This window comes from Symphalangus syndactylus, chromosome 4 (assembly GCF_028878055.3).
Source record: "Symphalangus syndactylus isolate Jambi chromosome 4, NHGRI_mSymSyn1-v2.1_pri, whole genome shotgun sequence".
Lineage (NCBI taxonomy): Eukaryota > Metazoa > Chordata > Mammalia > Primates > Hylobatidae > Symphalangus > Symphalangus syndactylus.
The window spans coordinates 65,467,013-65,491,746 of NC_072426.2; the positions used below are offsets into that span (position 1 = coordinate 65,467,013).

General features: G+C 41.6%; 1 protein-coding gene across 19 annotated transcripts in view; it reads left to right on the top strand.

The window, feature by feature from the left end:
• KIAA1217 (KIAA1217 ortholog) overlaps window positions 1–24,734 on the top strand; it is an 888,358-nt gene that overhangs the window by 720,891 nt on the left and 142,733 nt on the right. The window lies entirely within an intron of this gene.

Sequence of the window (24,734 nt, forward strand, 5' to 3'; positions counted from 1 at the left end):
CTAGTGCCAAAAAAAATTGGAGACCACTGCTCTATAGGAAATTGTGAGGAACTGGCCATAGAATGATCCTCTTCTCACCTTGCAAACCTCCTCTCCAGTCTCAGAAACCAGGACAGTTGGCATTTGTACCCAGTGGTGTGGGTCTCCGCCAGCCCTGCTGCACCTGTCTGGTAGTCCAGTGAAGGAGATGGCGAAAAGGGACAATGTGGCCAACATCTGCATGACTGTTCATAAGAACCATAAACACGAGGCTGTTCCCACTACCGCGTGAAAGGATAGAGGGGCTCGGTGTGTGTAGTGCACAGCTTTTCTGAAAGGCAGAAGGATTCTTTTTATGATTTTACCACGTATCATTTCCTTTTTTTTTGTATTGAATGTTCACTTTCTATCTTGCTTTGCTTTTTAAATTTCTCTTTTTGGCGCTTTAACAAAATGGACAAGTCGTGAGGATTTAGACCTCTCTGTCAAGGGGGCAGATGTTTCTTATGCTTCATTGCCATGTTAAGGTTCTGATTTGGGTACTTGTGTTTGCAAACAGATGGGCTTGGGGATAAGAGGGGACAGGAAAAGAGTCAACATGCAAAAGCCTTCAGAGTCTAGCACGTGCAAAAGACAGCTGAACTCTACCATGTAAAACTGAGCAAATGCCTTGCTGGAAGAAGAAAGAAAAAAATAGATGTGAGAGAAGGTACCCTGATTTTGTTTCTTTTGCTGCAGATGATGACCCAAGCAGACTGGATTCAGACATTGTCCTAGCTGTCCTAAAAAACCCCCACAAATTTGTTATTATTTGTAGTATCAATATTAATATTTAAAGTTAAATTTTGTGTATTTGATCTTAGGTTAGTAATCTAGGATCCTCATTGTATAAATGAGAGAAGACCACAGAAAATGTGCTTTTTGTTTATGTGTGTGTTTGCTTGTTTGAGCTCACACAGTTAATTAAATGGCAGCAGTGGGAAGTCCAGGGCTCCAGTTCCCATTAACATAATCTTACAAATGAAAGGACAAGGACACACAGGGGAGGGGCACACCCAAGGAGCATCATAGGCCAAGACAGTGTCAAGATGACACAGGCTTCCACACCGTCACCAGGCTGGGGCTTTCTTTCTGGATTCAAGAAATTTGTGGTTTCTTTCTTTTTTTTTTTCCTTGAGACAGAGTTTTGCTCTGTCACCCAGGCTGGAGTGCAGTGGCATGATCATGACTCACTACAGCCTCCACTTCCCAGGTTCAAAGGATCCTCCCATCTCAGCCTTCTGAGTAGACAGGACTACAGGCACGCACCCAGACGCCTGGCTAATTTTTTATTTTTTGTAGAGATGGGGTCTCATTATGTTGCCCAGGCTGGTCTGGAATTCCTGGACTCAAGTAATCCTCCCACCTGAACCTCACAAAATGCTGGGATTATAGGCATGAGCCAGCATGCCTGGCCTGAAACTTGTGCTTTCTTAACTCCACTCACACTTAGGAGACAGGCAAGGAATGGGATTTCTCCTTTGTGCTTGGAGGAAATGAGCTCAGGTCTCTGTAAAGATAACCTCCTCTCTGCAAACCAAAACGAAGATAAGAATAAACACCTATCCGCCTTCCCCCATACCTGGGGAACTTTGACTCTGTCGGATAATGGATCTTTTGTCTTAAAGGAAAGAATTTCCTCTGCAGCCAAGAACGGTTGGCAGTGCAGGTTGAGACTTGCTGGGTTCAGGAACCAAGCCTTGGGGCAGAGAGGCTGCAGGAGCTGGGGCCGGCTTGCCCAAGGAATGGCTGAGGGTGGCGGGTGTTTTCACACAGGGTGGCCATGCTTCTGCAAATTGCTCCATTTTACTTAGCATCCTTTGCTGTAGAGTGCCGGTGTGCTGTCACAGCAGGCTAAAAAATGCATCTGACCTGTTTATTCTGCCCTCCCTGTAATGGGCTTTTTGGCCTGCCATTTTTCACTACTCCTGGATAGAAACAAAGGAACACAGTAAGAGGAGAGGAGAGAAATGAGAAGTTTCTTGCCAAAGCCAAGGGAAGCTCTGGTTCCAGAAAATGAGGCTGGCACTGGGCCAGCTGGGTTGATGTTGCCCTTGACCACCTCTTTGTGACCTATTGGGGAATGTCCCCCCAGCTGCACCTGGCCCTTATGGCGTAATCCAGTTGAGCCTGGATGGGAAATAAAAAGGAAAATGTGACTCACAGCGAGTGCAAATGCAGTCTCCCTCCCAGGGGACTTGCTCAGCTTAGTCTTTGGGAAACTCCCTGCCTGCCTGGCCTTATTTAACACACAGACGCACGGGTTCCTGGGATAAACAGTGCTCCCCAGAGAGCCCCGGCCATGAGCAGGGTGTCTACCAGCCCGTGGGTGGCCCAGAAGCACAGCTGCAACTCCATGGGGCCTCAGATATGCCGACTGGATACTTTGAGCTGTAACCCCCCTGGAAACCTACTATTGATGCCGTCTGGAAGCCCTGGGTGTCTTTTGGAATCTGTATGTTGTCACTTTATCTCAATCCACAGAGTTTTAAGTTCTCTCATGAAGCCCTGTTGATCTTGCCTTTATTTAAAATTTTGATGGTTTGTTTATCATGAATTTTTTTTATCATTTTATCTTTTAAGAGCAATTTTTTAGGTTTGTAACAAGATCGAACAGAAAGTACAGACAGTTCCCATACACCTTTGGCCTCCACACATGCACAGCCTCCCCCATGATCAGCATCCCCTACTAGAGTGGTACGTTTGTTACGATCAATGAAATGAGACCGACACATTGATAATCACCTAGAGTCCATAGTTTACATTGGGGTTCACTCTTGGTGTTGTACATTCTATGGATTTGGACAAAGAGGCTGTCAAGGGCAACATCCACCCACCTGGCCCAGTGTCGCCCAGGCTGGAGTGCAGTGGCGCGATCTCAGCTCACTGCAAGCTCCGCCTCCCAGGTTCACGCCGTTCTCCTGCCTCAGCCTCCTGAGTAGCTGGGACTACAGGTGCCCGCCACCACGCCTGGCTAATTTTTTTGTATTTTTAGTAGAAACCAGGTTTCACCGTGTTAGCCAGGATGGTCTCGATCTCCTGACCTCGTGATCCGCCCACCTCGGCCTCCCAAAGTGCCGGGATTACCAGCGTAAGCCACCACACCCACCTGCTTTTTAAAAGTATTGCACAAAGACATTATTTATCATGATCACTGAGCTTTTGGGAGACTCTTAAATTTTGCACTGGAGGTATGTGTCTTGTTGACCTCACCCCAGTGCTGGCCTCTCATGTCACCCCAGGAACATCAGATACTGTTACTGCCAGCCCCCAGCCATGGGGCCTGGAGTAAGGAGAGTGAGGAAAGCCCAGTTCCCGACCTGTACACTGGCACATGGTGCCACAGTTTGTCACTGGAGTCCTTCCCCAGCTCAGGCAGCACAGAAAGGGGAGGGCTAGGCAACTTGAGGGTGGAGCCAGGACAAGGTGGAATCCTCACACCACTCTGGCTCCTGAGAGGGAAGGAAACCTTCCCTCACTTCAGTCTGCCTGTGCCTGGAGATAAACTTGCCTGCCTCTTAGTTTCTCCACTTGAATAAGTCCTCATTTCTATTGCTTCAATGTATTTGGGAGATGGGAGAAATGCAGGAAGGCTGAGCATGGTATTTCACAAATGGTGTTAAAAGACATGCAAGAGAGAGTGTGGGGAACAGTAGCTGTGTTTTGGACCCGTCTTAGACATCACTGGTGTCTCTGTAATGGTCTCCCTCGGGTGCTGTCCTGGGATGCAAGGTGTCTACTTCTCATTTGGGAGAAGCGTTTTGACATTCAGACAGAGCCAAGTGACAGCAACACACAAGTCCTTTCTGAGGCTTAGAGCCTAGAAATTTACAAAGAAGAAAAGTAAAGAAAGAAATTGATGGGTTCAGCAGCACTGACTTATCCCATTGCCAGGTTCTAACAACCTATCGTGTCTAAATCTTTACTTCCACAGAGTGGTGGGTTCCCTGCCCTCTCCTCTCATCCAGAGCCCAGCTGAAATTCTTTTCAGTGGAATTTATGCCACTTCTCCTTTACTCTGTCTTCAGTGAAAATAGAGAAGACCAGGAGAAAGGAAGACTAAAAAGTAAAGTGAAAACCACCCTCCAGTAGAATTTGGTTGCAGAAATAATTTCCATGAAAAATGGTCCTGCTGATATTAGGTCTGGAGTCTTAATGATGGAGTAGTTTCCTTTTAATCATGGTGCTGTCTTAGAAATGCCTGTCTGGAATGTGACCATGGGCGGGGGCTGGTGTCTGGCCACTGCATAGTCGGCCTTCGGGGAAAGGGTAGCCACAAGATGTTCCCACTCTTCTGTGAGCCCTCAGGAATTTGAAAATAAGACTCATGTGAAAACAGGAACAACAGCAGCAACTTCTTGATGCAGACAGATTCCTTCGTTGACCATATTCTGAATGCATAGCTTTAGAAAAGAGACCTCACTGACCAGCCCGGCAGCCAGAGGAGTTCCCATTTCTGTAACAAGCTGCCTCTGAAACACTCAGACTGAAAAAGCAAAAATTATCTTAAGTGGCATAGGAGGATTTTAGACTGGTTAGAGGGGGAAGTTCCCCAGGGGGATGAATTATTGAATATCTATGTGGCTGTTCTTTTATTCCAATATGATTAACTTTGATGCTTATCATTCCCTATGGGAATTTAAGGAAAAGAAGGCTCATAATTGCCAGAATCTTCCATCCTGTGTACATGCAAGGCTGAGTAGGAAATCAGGGCAAAGGAATTGAGGAATTGTCTGTCTCTAAAGATGAAAACAAAGAGGGGGCAACAACTATAAGACTAATGTGAGACTGTCTGAATGTGAACAGTTATTTCTTGAATATTCAAAAATAAATATATTTTATTTATTTATTTAGAGACAGGGTCTTTATCTGTTTCCCAGGCTGGAGTACAGTGGCACAAACATAGCTCACTGCAGCCTTGAAGTCCCTGACTCAAGCGATCCTCCCCGCTCATCCTCCTGAGTAGCTGGGACTACAGGTGCACACCACCATGACCAGCTAATTTTTCTATTTTTATTTTTTTTAGAAATGGGGTCTTGCTGTGTTTTCTGCTGGTCTCAAACTCCTGGCCTCAAGTGATTCTCCCACACTGACCTCCTAAAATGCTGGGATTACAGGCATGGGCCACGCACCTAGCCCAAAAGATAAAAGAATTTTAAACAAATGAAAAGAAGTATTGCTCTATAGAGTAAGTGAAATATTTATGAAATTTGTTTTTTCTAAGAGCTTGTAGTTATTGAAAGGTAATACTGTAAAAACAAAAATTTGCAGAAGACAGTTTCATAGCAGGTCAATAAGTTCACAGTCAGGCTCTTAGGCTGCTAGCACAGAAAACGTCAGAGCAGGCAGAGACACAACAAAAAAAAAGAGAATTTTAGACCAATATCCCTGATGAACATTGATGCAAAAATCCTCAATAAAATACTGGCAAACTGAATCCAGCAGCACATCAAAAGGCTTATCCATCAAAATCAAGTTGGCTTCATCCCTGGGATGCAAGGCTGGTTCAACTTATGCAAATCAATAAACATAATCCGTCATATAAACAGAACCAAAGACAAAAACCACATGATTATCTCAATAGATGCAGAAAAGGCCTTCGACAAGATTCAACAGCCCTTCATGCTAAAAACTCTCAATAAACTAGGTATTGATTGGACGTATCTCAAAATAATAAGAGCTATTTATGACAAACCCACAGCAAATATCATACTGAATGGGCAAAAACTGGAAGCATTTGCTTTGAAAACTGGCACAAAACAGGGATGCCCTTTCTCACCACTCCTATTCAACATAGTGCTGGAAGTTCTGGCCAGGGCAATCAGGCAAGAGAAAGAAATAAAGGGTATTCAATTAGGAAAAGAGGAAGTCAAATTGTCCCTCTTTGCAGATGACATGATTGTATATTTAGAAACCCCCATCGTCTCAGCCCAAAATCTCCTTAGGCTGATAAGCAACTTCAGCAAAGTCTCAGGATACAAAATCGATGTACAAAAATCACAAGCATTCCTATACACCAATAACAGACAAACAGAGAGCCAAATCATGAGTCAACTCCCATTCACAATTGCTTCAAAGAGAATAAAATACCTAGGAATCCAATTTACAAGGGATGTGAAGGACCTCTTCAAGGAGAACTACAAACCACTGCTCAACGAAATAAAAGACGATACAAACAAATGGAAGAACATTCCATGCTCATGGATAGGAAGAATCAATATTGTGAAAATGGCCATACTGCCCAAGGTAATTTATAGATTCCATGCCATCCCCATCAAGCTACCAATGACTTTCTTCACAGCATTGGAAAAAACTACTTTAAAGTTCATATGGAACCAAAAAAGAGCCCACATTGCCAAAACGATCCTAAGCCAAAAGAACAAAGCTGGAGGCATCACATTACCTGACTTCAAACTATACTACAAGGCTACAGTAACCAAAACAGCATGCTACCAGTACCAAAATAGAGATACAGACCAATGGAACAGAACAAAGCCCTCAGAAATAATGCCACACATCTACAACTGTCTGATCTTTGACAAACCTGACAAAAACAAGAAATGGGGAAAGGATTCCCTGTTTAATAAATGGTGCTGGGAAAACTGGCTAGCCATATATAGAAAGCTGAAACTGGATCCCTTCCTTACACCTTATACAAAAATTAATTCAAGATGAATTAAACACTTAAATGTTAGACCTACAACCATAAAAACCCTAGAAGAAAACCTAGGCAATACCATTCAGGACAGAGGCATGGGCAAGGACTTCATGACTAAAACACCAAAAGCAATGGCAACAAAAGCCAAAATAGACAAATGGGATCTAATTCAACTAAAGAGCTTCTGTACAGCAAAAGAAACTATCATCAAAGTGAACAGGCAACCTACAGAATGGGAGAAAATTTTTACAATCTACCCATCTGACAAAGGGCTGATATCCAGAATCTGCAAAGAACTTAAATTTACAAGGAAAAATCAAACTCATCAACAAGTGGGTGAAGGATATGAACAGACACTTCTCAAAAGAAGTCATTTATGTAGCCAACAGACACATGAACAAATGCTCATCATCACTGGCCATCAGAGAAATGCAAATCAAAACCACAGTGAGATACCATCTCACACCAGTTAGAATGGTGATCATTAAAAAGTCAGGAAACAACATGTGCTGGAGAGGATGTGGAGAAATAGGAACACTTTTACACTGTTGGTGGGACTGTAAACTAGTTCAACCATTGTGGAAGATAGTGTGGCGATTCCTCAAGGATCTAGAACTAGAAATACCATTTGACCCAACCATCCCATTACTGGGCATATATCCAAAGGATTATAAATCATGCTGCTATAAACACACACACGTATGTTTATTGCAGCACTATTCACAGTAACAAAGACTTGGAACCAGCCCAAATGTCCATCAATGATAGACTGGATTAAGCAAATGTGGCACATATACACCATGGAATACTATGTAGCCGTAAAAAAGGATAAGTTCATGTCCTTTGTAGGGACATGGATGAAGCTGGAAACTATCATTCTGAGCCAACTATCGCAAGGACAGAAAACCCAACACCAAATGTTCTCACTCATGGGTGGGAATTGAACAATGACAACACTTGGACACAGGGTGGGGAACATCACATACTGGGGCCTGTCATGGGGTGGGGGAATGGGGGAGGGATAGCATTAGGAGATATACCTAATGTAAATGATGAGTTAATGGGTGTAGCACACCAACATGGCACATGTATACCTATGTAACGAACCTGCACGTTGCGCACATGTACCCTAGAACTTAAAGTATAATAAAAAAAGAAAAGAAAATACAACAACAACCACAACAACAAAATGTCAGAGCATTCTCTCTAGCATCAGAACCAGTGCCCTCCCTAAGTAGCTGGGAGTGGGTGGTTAGGGTGTCTGGCTGGAATCACCCATACCAGTCTCTTCCTAGTGCACCTGCTGCTACCACTGAGGCTGGAAAGCAGAATCTTTCTGGAGTATCCAATGTGCTGGGTTCTGGAAGGTGAGAAGCAAGGCAGTTGTGGAGGCTTGGGTTTTTTGTTTTGTTTTGTTTTGTTTTTTTCAGCATCATTTGCCAAGGTCCCAGGGCACGGCCACCAGCTTGATCAGGTTGAGATTGCTGGGGCAGGCATCCATCTCTCTAGCACTGAAGTGAAGGTGAGGCCCAACTCTGCCATCAGTGCTGGCAGCTTCCAATCAAGGCAGCATGGCTTTGGAATCACATCTGACCAGAGTTTAAGGAAGCTTCCTCTTTACCAAACCAGGTCTATAGTCACCCAGTTTTACTGTGAGGATTCAGCCCAGTGATTCTGCAAGCCATTTAATAAATCCATTTTTTTTAACTGGCTGAACCAGTTCAGTTCTCTGCAACTGATCTCTAACTGCACAGGGGCCTAACTTATTATATTTGTAGATATTGTCATGCTGCCTGTTCTGTGTGTTTCAGGAAATAGGACAAGTGCTGGAGGGTATAGGTTGATGACTTCTGGAGGCTTGGCAGGGAGCTGTAAGTGTGGTTTTCAACCTATGTTCTAGAGAACATGGAAGTTCTGTATTATAAATACTGCAATTTCATGTAAGATCTCATTTCAAAAATGAGCTGATGCTAAACTGGTAAAAAATACAATAAAATAAAACTCATACACACAATAAAAATTAAATAGGCCAGTAGTATGGGGGAGAAAAAGGAGGGAGGGAGGGAGGGAGGGAAGGAAGGAAGGAAGGAAGGAAGGAAGGAAGGAAGGAAGGAAGGCAGGCAGGCAGGAAGGAAGGAAGGAAGGAAGGAAGGAAGGAAGGAAGGAAGGGAGGGAGGGAGGGAAAGTTATGAGAAAATTTCAAAAGAAAGAGAGGGAGAAAGAGAGAGAGGGAGGGAGGGACGGAGGGAAGGAAATGAATAAATGTCCTTTATACTCAGCAGGAGTCTTTAAATACTTTAATTTGCCAAAACACTATCTCTTAGTTTTCTCACACTCAGTGTAATGAATGTCCTAAGAGGTAGATTTTTAAAAACTGAATCAATCTTTAAGTAAAACATGGATTTCAGGCTAAAAATTAACCATTGTAAGGAATATGTCAAAAATTTCTTCAGTATAGTGAAACACGCTTTTGTGATACAAGCATCCCCCCAGTTTGTCCTTTATCAACTAGGATTTTCATATATGAGGCTTGCTGAAAAAAGGCAGGGTTGTCCAGGTTTACTCAGTTGGCTCCCAATTCACCCCTAAGAAAGAATGTTCTCGTAAAAGATCATGTGGATTCATGATGCATTTGTGCTTACTTTAAAAAACAAAGTTGGTCAGATATCCTTAGGAATCTCTTGTGATTAAAATTCCTGGGTTGAAACTCTAGAAGAGATTTCTCAGACTTTGAAGAAATTGTTGAGTTAATATGGACCTGAGAGATTCTATGCCTTTTACCAAAAAAAAAAATATATATCTTCTAGGATTACTTTGCAGATGGGACCTGGGTAAAAAAGCATGGCCCGAAGTGAGGAGAAGATATGATGAATGACAAGGGTGTGATCCCTCAGGCACCATTATTTTAGAGGGACTTTCAGTGATCAGGGACTATGATGAACAAACAGTCTTAGCAGTGAGAGAGGTCTTAGAGAAGATTTAGGTTCTCCTGTTTCTTTCTTTCTTTCTTTTTTTTTTTTTTTTGTGAGATGGAGTTTTGCTCGTCACCCAGGCTGGAGTGCAGTGGCGTGATCTCGACTCACTGCAACCTCCACCTCTGGGGTTCAGCGATTCTTGTGCCTCAGCCTCCTAAGTAGCTGGGATTATAGGCGACCGCCAACACACCTGGCTAATTTTTGTATTTTTAATAAAGACAAGGTTTCACTGTGTTGGCCAAGCTGGTTTTGAACTCCTGACCTCGGGTGATCCACCCACCTTGGCCTCCCAAAGTGCTGGGATTACAGGTGTGAGCCACCACACTTGGCCTAGGTTCTCCTGTTTCTCTTTCTTCTTTTGCGCAAGGCTGTTGTTAAACCTGGAGTATAAGTCACCTTTTTTATAAAGTTAACCTAAGACTTTTCAATGCTGAAGATGGAGCTATAGGGTTAAGTAACTGGAAAGGTGACATATTTCCAAAGCCATTTCAGAAAATCAATCTTGGGGTAAGTTAGAGTGAACTATTCCATTCTCTCTCTGCTGTACCCGTGATACCCCATCCTAACCCAGACACCTAGCTAATTTTGTTCTCTTGATGTGAAAAATACTCTAATTCAAAAATGAACCCTCCATCAAGTTTCAAAGACAACATAGAAGAAAGTAGGCAAGTTTTATCTATGATTTATACCTTTCTAAATCCAAATTAGATTTGATCTGGCTTCATCAAAACCAATAAAAATATAAAAGAACCATTAAAGTAAGAATCAATACAAGCAGCTCTTAGGTAAAATATGTGTTCCAGAAAAATTAAGATAAAGATGATTGCTGTAATTGCAGTTAATATTAGAATATAAGACAAAAGAAGAAATGTAAAGCATTACGTGGATTGCATTATTTAAGACGAGGTTTATACCAGCTCATTAGAAAAAAAAAAGTTTTAAGGCATTATCTTCCAACAACTCTTATATCTTAATGTTTTTGACATCTGATTATCTACTAAGCAGTTATATATTACAGTTGTTTTATGAAATGTTTTCCATATGGCTATATCTTTACCATAAAACTTCAAAATCCAACAACAGTATTAAGTCATGCAGTGAGAAGGCCATAACTTAGAATCTATAGATTTCCAGGGATCTAATTTAATGCATGGAAAAAGTTGATGTAGTCTTGATAATTACTTTAGCCCTCAGGTGGTTGATCCTTGGCTATTAGTTGTCTTAGCAGGTCGGGTAACTTCAGATGAAGAGGAATATTTGAAAGGTCATTGTTGAAGACTTGAATGGCAAAAGAGAGTTAGAAAAGTCATTTCTCCCACAGTGACAAAATTCCAAAATTTTTAATATATTCCAATAATACCAGCTACTACTCTACACTTCCCTCGGGAATGAGATTGGAAATTTATGGATTCAGATGCTGTACTTTTAGATGTTCTGCAATGGTTTGGTTGGAACAAGAGATAAGACATTAGGAAATGTTACCTGAACTGTGTATGAGGGAAAAGATTTTATCAGTCTCTTTTGTTTCCCTTTGCCATGAAAACTCTATCTAAAATCTGTTCACCATGCCTTGCTGGTTTCATAAATGCAAAATATATTACACACATTTTTTTTTTAATTGAAAGTTTCTGGCTGAGTCAATTTTTTTTGAAAGCTAATTTTCAGATATGATCCTTTAGGTTTATTTAACTCGATACAAGTTCTCCACATTTTTAGCACCGGCTTTTAAAGAATAGTCTAAAAAATGTTAGAAATAAAATTAAGATGCAAGCCAGTTTTATGGCATACACCCAAGTAGAACTTCATCCTTGTTGTTCTCATCCTAGCAGTGGCCTCCAGAAGGCTGCCCGCTGATGTCCAGAAACTGAGATTTAGGGCAGTTTCTCATATTTCTGGCTCAGTCGAAGAACGTGGGAAGGTACACGTTCTGCATTGCTGGAGGGTAGATTATGTCTTCTTAGGAAAAGGAGTTAGTGAAAGGTCCTGGTCTACTGGCATCCAGATTTCACAAGTTAGCTCTGTGGTATGGATTTGAAACTAAGCAGGCCCCTGTCTGGAGATGAGGTTCTGTCTGGAGCAGGGAGGAGCTGGACTTTCCATCCAGGAAAGCTGCTTTCGTGCAGGACAGCAGGCGAGAGCCCCCAGGCACCACCATGACGGTCTTTGATTTCTTGTGATTCTGAGCCACTCTCTTAGGGGCTGTTATGGGAGGAATTGTGCCTACCCTCTCCCAAATTCGTATGTTGAAGTCCTAACTCCTAATACTTCAGTATGTGGCTGTATCTGGAGGTAGGAACTTCAGAGAGGTGATTATGTTAAAATGAGGTCATAAGTGTAGGTCTTAATCCGATCTGACTGGTGTCCTTACAAGAAGAACAGATTTGGGTATAGACGTATACAGTAGAGAGAAGACCATGTGAAGACATAAGAAAAAGACAGCTATCTACAAGCCAGGGAGAGAGGCTTCAGAAAGAACCCACACAGCTGACACCTTGATCAAAATAACTCTGTTGTTTAAGCCCCTTAGCACAGCCCCACGTACTTAATTGTGGCAGCCTGAACAAATGAGTACAGGGACTCCTGTCTTCTTACGTCCTGTCTCCTTTGAGGGGAATGTCAGGCTTATGACAGTTGTCACAAACGTATTGTGTGTCTTTCTTCAAGACATTAAAATTATGTTTGTCAAGCTTTCCATTCACTTTAATTCGTTTGTATTTCAGCACATCAACTTGGTTTCTTAGCATTCCAAGGGGAAAGTTTAAAACCTTTTTGCATGTAGACTCCATTTGCACAGCTACTTTTCTTTTCGGCGATTCTCAAGCCCCATCCTCAAATTCAGCAAGTGGAAGTTGTTTGACATCTAACTGAGTTAACTGCATCCTATCAAGCGAAGCTCCTATTTTCAGCCTGCTGAGTTTTGGCTTCTCAAAAGTTGGTTAATGTCATTAAAAATGATATTCCCACCAACTTTTCATTTGCAGAATTTGCTTAAGTGTTAGTTGGCTTTCAGACATCCCTGGCTAAACATCTCCCTGTAATATAAAGCTAAACATGATAAAAATAAATTACTTGTTTTCCCCTCTCTTTCTGCCCCAAGTTTTGCCCACTCTCAGGTTTTGCTTTTTTTAAATCTCCATTCATGTATTTATTAAGAATCGATTTGGTTTCTGGCACTGCTAAAGGTGCCATGATGAGTTATTTTAAAAACATATAAAATCTGGTTCTTGTATTTAAGGAATTTTTAGTATAACTAAAGACACATGGTAACTATGTAAGGACTGACTTTAAAATATCCATAAATCAGAGACTTCCCGGATGAAGCTCTGATTACACCCAGCCACCCTGGGCTCCTGGCTGTTCCAGCAGTCTCTCCCCAGCATCTACATCCCTGCTGCTCTCTGCCTGGATTCACCCCCACAAACACCAGTTTCCCATACCCACATCTAGACCTCTGCCCATCAGAGAGCCCTCCGCTGGGTAAAATATTAATAGCACCCCTGCTGCCAGTCTCTCTCTCCTTACCTGCTGCATTCTAGTTTCATGACACTTCTTTAACAGAACAGTGATTCTCAGACTTTAACAGGAAGCTTGTTAAAGCACAGGTTTCTAGCCCTACCTCCTGAGTTTCTGATTCAGTAGGTCTAGGGTGGGACCTCAGAATTTGCATTTCTCACAAGTTCCCAGGTGACATGGATGCTGCAGGTCAGGGGACCACTGATTGAGGGTGAGACATTCCCTCAGAAAGAATGAAATGGTTATTTCAGTGACCATCATCACCACATAAGGGCATGTGAATCAGTCCCCAGTGGAGAATAGAAAGTTGTCATTTTACATTGGCAGGAAAATATAGAGGCCCTTGCAGGGAGGAAATGCAGAGGCCTGGCCTGGATCGTGTTCTGAAACTAGAGGATTGAATCCCAGCACAGGTGACTAGCCTGGACCTCACTGAGGTACTCTGGAGCCTTCCTCCTGACCCCGGTCTCTCTCTCCCCCATTCTTTGCCGTTCTTATTTTTGATCCCTACTTGACCTCTGAACCACCTCATCTGCCACCTCATTCCCCAGCTGGACACCCTTAGAAATGTACATAGACTCAACATCTGACCTCCGCCCTGTTGCTCTGGTCTTGGAGGGTAATCTTTTCTTATGCCTTTGTGCCACTCTGCACATACATCCCAAGTTACTTCATTCAAGGATTTCCCACACCAGTGTCCTGCCCTTCTCCTGCCCCAGGGACACTCTGGCTCCACCGATGGTCAGTTTAGCAACCAGATGTTGATATCATTCATGGTGTGGACGAAGCAAAGGACCAGTTCTTAAGGCCAGTGCACCTGAGAATGTCCCTGGAAAAGAAAGTTCCCTTGGAACAAGATGCTCTATGCTTTGATTCAGTAATTGGCTTTTCTTGATTCTAGGGCTAGGCACGTTCTTGTGCTTTCATTTGGTTCATAAAAGGAACCACATAACGTAGGAGCCTTTTTTTTAAGAGACAGAGTCCTGCTCTGTCACCCAGGCTGGAGTTCAGTGGTGCAGTCCTAGTTCTACAGCCTCAATCTCCCGGGCTCAAGCAAGCCTCCCACCTCAGCCTCTCGAGTAGCTGGGACTACAGGTGTGTACTATCAATTACACTTGTCTATTTTGTTGTTGTTGTTAATTTTGTAGGGACGGGAGTCTCACTATGTAGCCCAGGCTGGTCTCAAGCTTCAGGTGGTCATCTACCTCAGCCTCCAAAACTGCTGGAATTACAGGCATGAACCACCAAGCCCAACCTATAGGAGCCTTCTTAAGAGTAAAAACTCAATTAAAACTACATACCAATGCCAGCAATGATTCTTTTAAGAAATGCTCACCAGCCAGGCGTGGTGGCTCATGCCTGTAATCACAGCACTTTGGAAGGATGAGGTGGGTGGATCACCTGAGGTCAGGAGTTCGAGACCAGCCTGGCCAACATGGTGAAACCCTCTCTCTACTAAAAATACAAAAATTAGCCAGGTGTGGTGGCAGGCACCTGTAATCCCAACTAGTCGGGAGGCTGTGTCAGGAGAATCACTTGAGCCCGGGAAGCGGAGGTTGCAGTGAGTAGAGATCGCGCCATTGTACTCCAGCCTGGGTGACAGAGCGAGACTCCGTCTCAGAAAAGAAAAAAAAAAAGAAAGAAAAGAAATGCTCACCAAGTATCTACCAGGCACTCTTAAGTTCATAAAAAAGCCACAAACCTCTGAGCTTCTGGAGCTTCCGTTCTGTTGGAGGAGGCAGCTGATAAAGAAATAAAATATATAATAGATCGTATAAGTGCTGTGGAGAAAAATAAAGCAGGAGAAGGGATACAGAGAGCACTGAAGACGTGAAGATGGGAGAGTTGTAATTTTATGAAAGATGGACAGGGGGAGCCTCACTGAGAAGGCAGCCTTTGAGCCATGACCTGGAGCATGTGAAGATGTAAGCCAAGCAGCTATCTGGGGGAAGAGAGTTCCAGGCAGAGGAACAGTCAGTGCAAAAGCCTGAGAAAGAGCATGCCTGGAGCATTCAGGGAACAGCAAAAAGGCCACTGTGATCGGAATGATGTCAGAAAGGTAACAGGCCAAATATTGGATGGCTTTTCCAAAACAAAGACTTTGGCTCCACTGGCCACATTGGAAAGAGAATGTCTGCTTCATTGCAGAGGTAGGATCAGTGGCGCCACTTCAGATTTAAAGACTATTCTGGCTACTAGGTTTGGAACAGACTAAAGGCAGCGTGGACAGGAGCTGGGAGACCAGTTAGGAGTCTTGCAATAATCCAGGAAGATGGGAGTGTTAGCAGAGTGAGTAGGGAAAAGAATCTGGGTTCGGTAGATGCTTTGAAATGAGACTAAGGTTGGTTTCTGCCATCCAGGAGTTTGTGTTCTAATGGAGAAGGCATAGATGCAAGAAACTTTTTTTTTTTTGAGATGGAGTCTCACTCTGTCACCCAGGCTGGAGTGCAATGGTGCCATCTTGGCTCACTGCAACCTCATACCTCCTGGGTTCAAGCAATTCTCCTGCCTGCAGGCATGCACCACCACACCTGGCTAATTTTTGTATTTTTAATAAAGACAGGATTTCACTATGTTGGCCAGGCTGGTCTCGAACTCCTGACCTTGTGATCTACCCGGCTTGGCCTCTCAAAATGCTGGAATTACAGGCATGAACCACTGCACCTGGCCGATGTAAGAAACTCTTAACCCAGGATAGGATGCAATCATCACCATAGTAGCTAACATTTGCTAAGCCCTCACTCTGTGCTAGGCAGTATCTAACACACCAACCAGCAAAGCCAAGATTGGAACCCAAGCAGCCTTGTCTGTAGAACCTATATACTTAAACACTACAATGTACGAAAAAGTAAAAAAGACAAAGATCTTATTTGGATAATGTGGAGAGTTTTTAATGAAAAGTAGCATTTGATTTGGGTTTTGAAGGATGACTAGAAATTGACAGTTTGAAAAGGGGGAAGGTCTCTTATGAGAGCAGTGACTATTATAATAAGATTCCACTAATAACCATGTAGTGATCACTTGAACATTCCAGCAATGAAGCTGGAGCCACAGAGGCATATTTCTCCCTACAGCAGTTATTCCACCCTATCCTGTGCCGTTCATACCTGTAGCTACAGCTGCTCCCACAACCCCACCCCTAATAAAGAGGACACTGAGTATACCCAGAAGCAGCCAGTAGAGTAATCAGGGTCATCTCATCTGGGTTCCATTACTTACCTTGTTTGTGACATTGGGCAAGTTAATCAATTTCTGAGCCCTTTCTGTAAATACCTACCTCATAGAGTACAGTTGACCCTTGAACAACACAGGGATTAGGGGCGCTGACTCCCCATGCAGTTGGAAATTCACATATAGCTTTTGACTCCCCCAAAACTTAACTACTAATAGCCTACTATTGAGCAGAAGGCTTGCCAATAACATAAGTAGTCAATTAACACGTATTTCGTATCTTCTATGTATTCTATACTGTATTTTTAGTATAAAGTAAGCTATAGAAAAGAAAATCTTATTAAGACAATCATTAAGAGAAACTACTATTTATTTAGTGGAAGTGGGTCATCATTAAGCTCTTCATCCCCATCATCTTCACACTGAATAAAGCTGAAGAAGAGGACGAGGAGTTGGTCTTGCTATCTGAGGGGTAGCAGAAGCAAAAGGAAATCCACATACTGTTAAGAATGGCAAATAGCCGACTTATTGGTGGCAAATATGTACAGGTCTGCAGCAATCTCAATTCTTGCCTCCTCAGAAGAAACAATTTGACTGAGGGGCCTAAGGCAGAAAAAGAAACCAAGGCAAGTTTCAGGGCAGGAGTGGAAGTTTGTTAAAAAGCTTTAGAACAGAAAAGAAAGGAAAGTACACTTGGAAGAGACCCAAGCAGGCACCTTGGAGGTCAAGTGTGGCATTTTAATATATTGACATATTTCAGGGGTCTTGTATCCCTTTTCCCATGATTCTTTCCTCTGGGTGGGCCGCCTGCATGCACAGTGACCTGCTAACACTTAAGAGTTGAGCGTGCACAGTGTGTTTACTGCAGTTGTACACATCCTCCCCTGAGGCATTCTTCCCTTTTCCAGCGGCATGCCCCCAGAAGATCATGCTTTGCCATTTTGTCTCTAAATGTGCATACCAAAGTCTAGTGGCCCAGTTTCTGAGCTGCCAATTACCAATTTCAAGTGTTTTTATTTATAAGGAAACTGCCTTTCCCTGGTACTGGCTGCGACCAATTATTATTTTAGAGAGACCATTAACAACCACCTGACCATCACCTGATGGTTGCCTGACATTCCTGGTGGGGTTGGAGGGAGCCCTCTCCTGCCCCGCTCATGCCTGACTAGCTGCCTACCATAACAATAGAAGTGGACCCACACAGCTCAAACTGTATTGTTCACGGGTCAACTGTAGTTGTACATAGCCAATGAGATCATATAGGTCGTGTTCTTATACACTGCCTGATATATAGTAAGTACTTTGTAAATTAGCTGATGGTCATAGCAATGAAGTGAGGGATTTTTCTTAATGTCTATTACATTCTTAGATAGGACATTAGAAATTTCATTTAAAATATTTACATCATAATGGTTAAAATTAAGACATTTCTCATTTGTGTTGTACTCACTTTTAACTTATTCTTTTACCGATGATGTTAACTCAAACCTCATCTCTTTCCCAATTCAAAAAAATACTCTATCACTGTCCTTTTACATCGTGTTTCATTTGCTAAGTTCATGAGCTATTTTAAATAATTAACATTTTAGATTAGTCAGCTGAATTCTGATAGTCTTTATTCTCTTTGGTAACATGTCGTTGAGTTATATTTTAGGTTTTCTTAGATCCCATCTCTAAATTCTAATGGCCACTGTATGTTGCACTGTTCTTTTCAATTCTGTCTTTCAGTTCTTGGGTCCATCAGATCTAAGAATGTGACTGAGGTATTCTAGCATGGAGAGAGTTAATGTGAGGTTGAATGTGGGTAATGCTTCAGAAAGAGTCCAAAAAATATACAAATTATGCTAATAGGAAAGAATGAGTATCAGAAGATTTCTACCAATATAGCAGCATGAGGGATCTTAGATGCTAACTGTACCCCTTGTCACCACAAACACGTAGAGACCCAGGATGAAATATAATAATAACAAAAAATAATAATAATACATGGCAAGTTTGAAAGCAATGAAAGGAAATCTCCAGATTCCAAAAGTGAAGAAGAATATCAAAGAGGAAATAACCATGGACATGGATATTTCAGAGATGGGTACCATGTCTTTGAACTAGGACTTTGCTACTTACATAGCAACAGGAAAATGAACAGATAGATGGACTAATCGCCCCTGCATAAATAGCCTAGAGGTTCAAATAGCTGATCATTTATTTTTTTAAAATGGGTAGATAGAACTCTAATCACAGCCCAGGAAAGCAGCAAAGAGGTTTGCCTCTGACCCGAGAATTGGGGCAGAAAAAAGAAAATTATCTGGGAGAAACAAAAACCCTAGACACGAACCATGCACAGCAACGAAGCCTGGACTTATACTACCTGACCTGCATTTTGGGGACTTCCCACAGTATATCAGTCAGGATAGGCTAGTTAATGCTGCAGTAACAATTCCCAAATCTCAATAGCACTTATCACAACCACTGTTTATTTCTTGCTTAAGTTGCTTGCCCAGTGTAGCTTGGCAAGAGGTCCTGCCTGTCATAGCCACCCAGGGTCCCCATGCTGATGGAGGCCCCATCTCAACATGTCACAGAAGCAGGATAAAGGGAGCATAATAAATCTTGGCTCTTAAAGCTTCTGCAAGAAGTGATGCTTTGGTTAAAAGAAGTCACAGAGCCATGCTTACCTCCAAAGGGGACAAGGAAGTGCAATCCAACAATGGACCTGGAATATGTGTGAACAATACTAGAGACAATCACAACAAGCCTATACATTAACATAAAAATAATCAGGATCATTGAAATCCCTAGTCCAGAGTATTCAGCTGAAGAGAGAAATAGTCAACCAGAATATAAATATGAGGAAATCTCACAATCTGAGGAGAGAAAACATGAAAGGGCAATGTAGAGACAGGATAAAGCAACCAGGGCCACCTACGTCTGAGAGGAATTCTGGAAGATAAGGCTAGAAAAAAATTAGGGAAAGACAACAGTGGATGAGAGAATAGATGAGAATTTTTCTAGAATTGAAGACAAACCTGAGGCTTAAGTTTGAAAAATAACACAAAATTCCAAGCAAGAAACACACACACACACACAGGCCCACTTTGGAGAAACTGCAAAACATCAAAGATCAAAAGAAAATTTTAAAAGCAGCTGGAGAGAAATGACAGGTTACTTACAAAGAAAAGAAAACTTAATACCAGCAGGCTTTTATAAGCCAAGAAGTCAGAAAGCAAGAGTAATAGCTTCAAAATCCAAGGGGAAAAAGTTACCATCAACCAATATATATTTTTTTTTATCCAGCAAAATTCTTTATTTGAGAGTGAGGGCAAAAAGAGCCCATTTTAAGATAAACAAGATTAGGGGTATTTACCATTCACAGACTCACTGAAAGTACTATTACCATATGTATTTCACACAAAAATCCTTGATACAATATAGGCAAATCAGATTCATCAAGGTGTAAAAGCAATAATACATTACAACCAAGTGAGATTTATTCCAGGTATGCATGGTTGGTTCAATATTTGAAAATTTATAAAGTAATCCACCATATGAACAGGCTGAAGAAGGAAAATCATATGATCATATCAATTGACAGTTAAAAATATTTGATAAAATCCAACAACAATTCATGATTAAAAAAACACAAAACTCCCAGCAAACTAGGAATAGAGGTGAACTTTCTCACTTCATAAAGAGCATCTACCAGAAACCTACAGCCAACATCATACTTTCCCTCTAAGATTGGGAGCAACCAGGAGTGTCTGATCTTACCACTCTTAACATAATTCTGGACATGCTAGCCACTGCAATAGGAAGGAAAAAGAAATAAAAGGCTTGTAGTTTGGAAAGTAAGAAATAAAACTGTCTCTGTTTGCAGATGACGTTATCTACATAGGAAATCCAATGAATGTACCAAAACAGAACTCTCCTAGAAGTAATAAGTGAGTTCAAGATCAACATACAAAATCTATTGCGTTTCTATATACTAAGAATGAGCAAATGGAAGCCAAAATAAAAAACACAGTACCATTTACAGTTGCTCCAGAAAACATGAAATACTTAAATAAATAAAACATGTATGTGATCTATATGTTGAAAATTACAATATGCTGATGAAGTCAAAGACCTAATAACTGAAGAGACATACTATTTTCATAGATAGGAAGATTCAGCCAAATGAAGATGTCACTCCTCTCCCAAAAGATCTACAGGTTTAAAAATATTCCTATAAAAACCACAGCAAGTTTTTTTTGTAAACATAAACAAGCTTGTTCTAAAATTTATATAAAAAGGCAAAGGAGCAGCTGGGTGCAGTGGCTCATGCCTGTATTCCCAGCACTTTGGGAGGCCGAGGTGGGCGGATCACGAGGTCAGGAGATTGAGACCATCCTGGCTAACATGGTGAAACCCCGTCTCTACTAAAAAATACACAAAAATTAGCTGGTCGTGGTGGCAGGCGCCTGTAGTCCCAGCTACTCAGGAGGCTGAGGCAGTAGAATGGCGTGAACCTGGGAGGCGGAGCTTGCAGTGAGCCGAGATCCCGCCACTGCACTCCAGCCTGGGTGACAAGGCAAGACTCCCTCTTAAAAAAAAAAAAAGGCAAAGGAGTTTGAATAGCTAAAACTATTTTGACAAAGAAAAATGAAGTGGGAGGAATTATTCCACCAGATTTTTAGGCTTCTTATAAAGCTACAACAATCAGGACTGTGTAGTATTGGCAGACACATAGGTCAATGAAACAGAATAAAGAACCCAAAATAGAACCACCCAATACGCCCACTTGATCTTTTACAAAATTGCAAAAGCAATTCAATGGAGGAACGATAGCTTTTTTAGCATAAGGTACTGAAGAAATGGGATCTCCCCCCAAAAACTTCAACCTGAGTCTCACACTTAATACAAAAAAAATTCAAAATAAATCATAAACTTAAATGTAAAATGGAAAACCATACAACTTATAGATAAAAAACAGAAGATATTATTCAGAAACTGTAGCATTGTGAAGATTTCTTAGACATGACAGCAGAAACATATTCCATAAAAGGAAAAGTTGATAATTGGATCTTATTTTATTCTATTTATTTATTATTATTATTATTTTGTTTTGACATGAAGCTTTGCTCTTGTTGCCCAGGCTGGAGTGCAATGGCGCAATCTCAGCTCACTGCAACATCCGCCTCCCAGGTTCAAGCAATTCTCCTGCCTCAGCCTCTTGAGTAGCTGGGATTACAGACATGCACCACCACACCTTGCTAATTTTTGTATTTTTAGTAGAGACAGGGTTTCACCATCTTGGCCAGGCTGGTCTCAAACTCCTGACCTCAAGTGATCCTCCCGCATCAGCCTCCCAAAGTGCTGGGATTACAGGCGTGAGCCATCGTGCCCGGCCTGGATCTCCTTAAGAGGATGAAAAGACAAGCTATGGACTGAGAGGAAATATCTGTAAACCACATCTGATGAAGGACCAGTATCTAGAATATATAAAGAACTCTTAAAACTCCATAGTGAAAAATCAAGCAATCCAATTAGAAATTGAATGAACTACAAAAAGAGACATTTCACTGAAGAGGATGTACAGATGGTAAATAAGCACATGAAAAGATGTTCAACATCATTAGCCTTTATAAAAATGCAAATTAAAACCACAATGAAGTAGCACTACACATGTATCAGTATAGTTCAAATAAAAAAAAAATAGAGATAACACCCAATGTGGGCAGAGATTCAGAGAAACTGGATCACTTATACATTGCTGGTGGGAATGTAAAATGGAATAGCCACTCTAGAAAGTAGTTTTGCAGTTCCTTTTATTCATTTTTTAGTTTTTGAGACAGGGTCTCCCTCTGTTGCCCAGGTTGGAGTACAGTGGCGTAATCACAGTTCTACTGCAGCCTTGATCTCCCAGGCTCAGGTGATCCTCCCACTTCAGCTTCCTGACTAGCTGGGACTAAAGGCGCACGCCACCATGCCCAGCTAATTTTTTGTATTTATTTTAAACACAGGGTTTCACCATGCTACGCAGGCTGGTCTCGAACTCTGGGGTCAAGCGAGGAGCCTCCCACTTCGGCATCCCAAAGTGCTGAGATTAAGGCATGAGCCACTGAGCCCACCCCTATAGTTCCTTTTAAAACTAAAAGTGGGCTGGGCACGGTGGCTCACGCGTGTAATCCCAGCACTTTGGGAGGCCAAGGCGGGCAGATCATGAGGTCAGGAGATGGAAACCATCCTGGCCAACATGATGAAACCCTGTCTCTACTAAAAATACAAAAATTAGCCAGGCATGGTGCTGTGTGCCTGTAATCCCAGCTACTCGGGAGGCTGAGACAGGAGAATCTCTTGAACCTGGGAGGCAGAGGTTACAGTGAGCTGAGATCACAACACTGCACTCCAGGGTGGGCAACAGAATGAGACTCTGTCTCAAAAAAAAAAAAAAAAAAACTAAAAATGGACTTGCCACAGGACCCAGCAACTGCAGTCTTTTGCATTTATCTCAGACAAATGAAAACTGTATTCACCCAGAAACTTGTACGTGAATATTACTAGCAGCTTTGTTTGTAAGAGCCAAAAGCTAGAAACTACCCAAATGTCTGTCCTTCAGTGAGTGAATAGTTAAACTACGATACATGCATACCATGGAATACTACTCTGCAACAAGGGACAAACTGTCGATACACAATGACTTGGATTTATGCTCAGTGAGGAAAAAAGAAAAAAGCCAGTCTCTAAAGTTTACATACTGTACCATTCCACTGATACAAAACATTGTTGAGATAAAATTGTAGAGATGTGGAACAGATTAGTAGATGCCAGGGACTGGGGATATAGGTGGGAGATAGGAGTTTGAATACAAAGGGGTAGCCCATGGGGGCCTAGTTATGATGGTACAATTATCTTAATTGTGTTAGTAGTTACACACAGCTATACATGTGATAAAATTGTGTAGAGCAACATAAAATTAATAACAAATACATACACACATACACATACATGTGTATGTGTATCAACCTGAATAAGCTCTGTGGGTTGCAGCAATGCCAGTGAGCCAGTTCTGTTATTGCTGTATAGTTACATAATTGGAGGAGGGAGGGCAAAGAGTGCCTGCAACCTCCCTGTACATTTCTTTGCAACTTTCTTATAATTTTTTTCAAAATAAAAATACATGTACTTCACTAAGAAGGATAATAAACCTAGAAGGAAAAACTGAAATGTGAGAAGTAATGGTGAGAAAATAAATTAGTAAACATGTTTTTGGAAAACCTAAATAAGCATAAATCCTAATAAATCCTGTAAGGAGGTTAAAAGTAAGACAAAATAAAAATACCTGGCAGAAACAATAAAAGACCAGAGAGAGTGATCAGAATGAAAGCGTCCTAAAAGTCCTCCTATTTTCTAGAAGGAGGCTGATATCCATATACCTGAAATATTTTAATGATTAAAAGGCAGAATGGTATCTAAACCTACAATGCTATTTTGATATGAGGTGCCATTTACTGAGCATCTGCCCTGTGTCTGGAAACCTGCTAACATCACAGTCTCTATTATAGTTCTGAAAGTAAGTAGCTTTCTCCTCTTTTTATTGATGAGAAACAAATGCCAAACGGGGGGTGAATAATGTACAGATTAGAGCAGTAAGTGGCAAAGTCAGTATTTGAACCCAGGGCTCTCTAACTCCTAAGCATATGTTCTTTTAACCTCCCTGTCCCCTCTTGGGCATAACAAATACGGAAATAAATGCATTTTCTGAAAGGAATGCTGCAGTGTTTTGAAGGTGAAGTAGTTTTACCTTTTATAGAATGAAATATGAAATCATCTCCAAACTATGGGCACAACAGGAAGCTTTCCTATCTTCCCTTTTCATTTGATTTCATTGACCAAAGTGTGGACAAAACTGATTACAAAATAGAAGGCTTTCACATCTTCCCTTTCCTTTCATATCAGCTCCAAATAGTCATTGTGAAGCCATGTGTCCCAGGAACCCATCATTCAATGAGTTGTGCTACTTGGAAGAATGACGAGCAACAATTCACATTCAGATTTGGTGTTTTCTTCATCAAGCTACGAGCATAGAAATGAAATTTTTGACATTGTCCCATATCGGTGAGAAAAGAAAAAGTGGTATTTTGAAGATCAAAGAAAACCACAAATCTATGGATGTCCTATATGTAAATCTTGTTTCTGTTTCTCCTGATGCTAAAATCTTGAATTCTAAATATGCAAAGGTACATTCACACACACACAGACACACACACACACACACACACACACACCGTACAGGATGAACACACATATTGCTAATGGGTCCTAGAAAAAGACGCTAGGGCTTAGTTGCACTTGTTTGTTGACAGGTTAAAATAAAAGAAACCTGAACACTTCCCTCTGGTCTATCAGTCTTTTCCTCCTTTTAG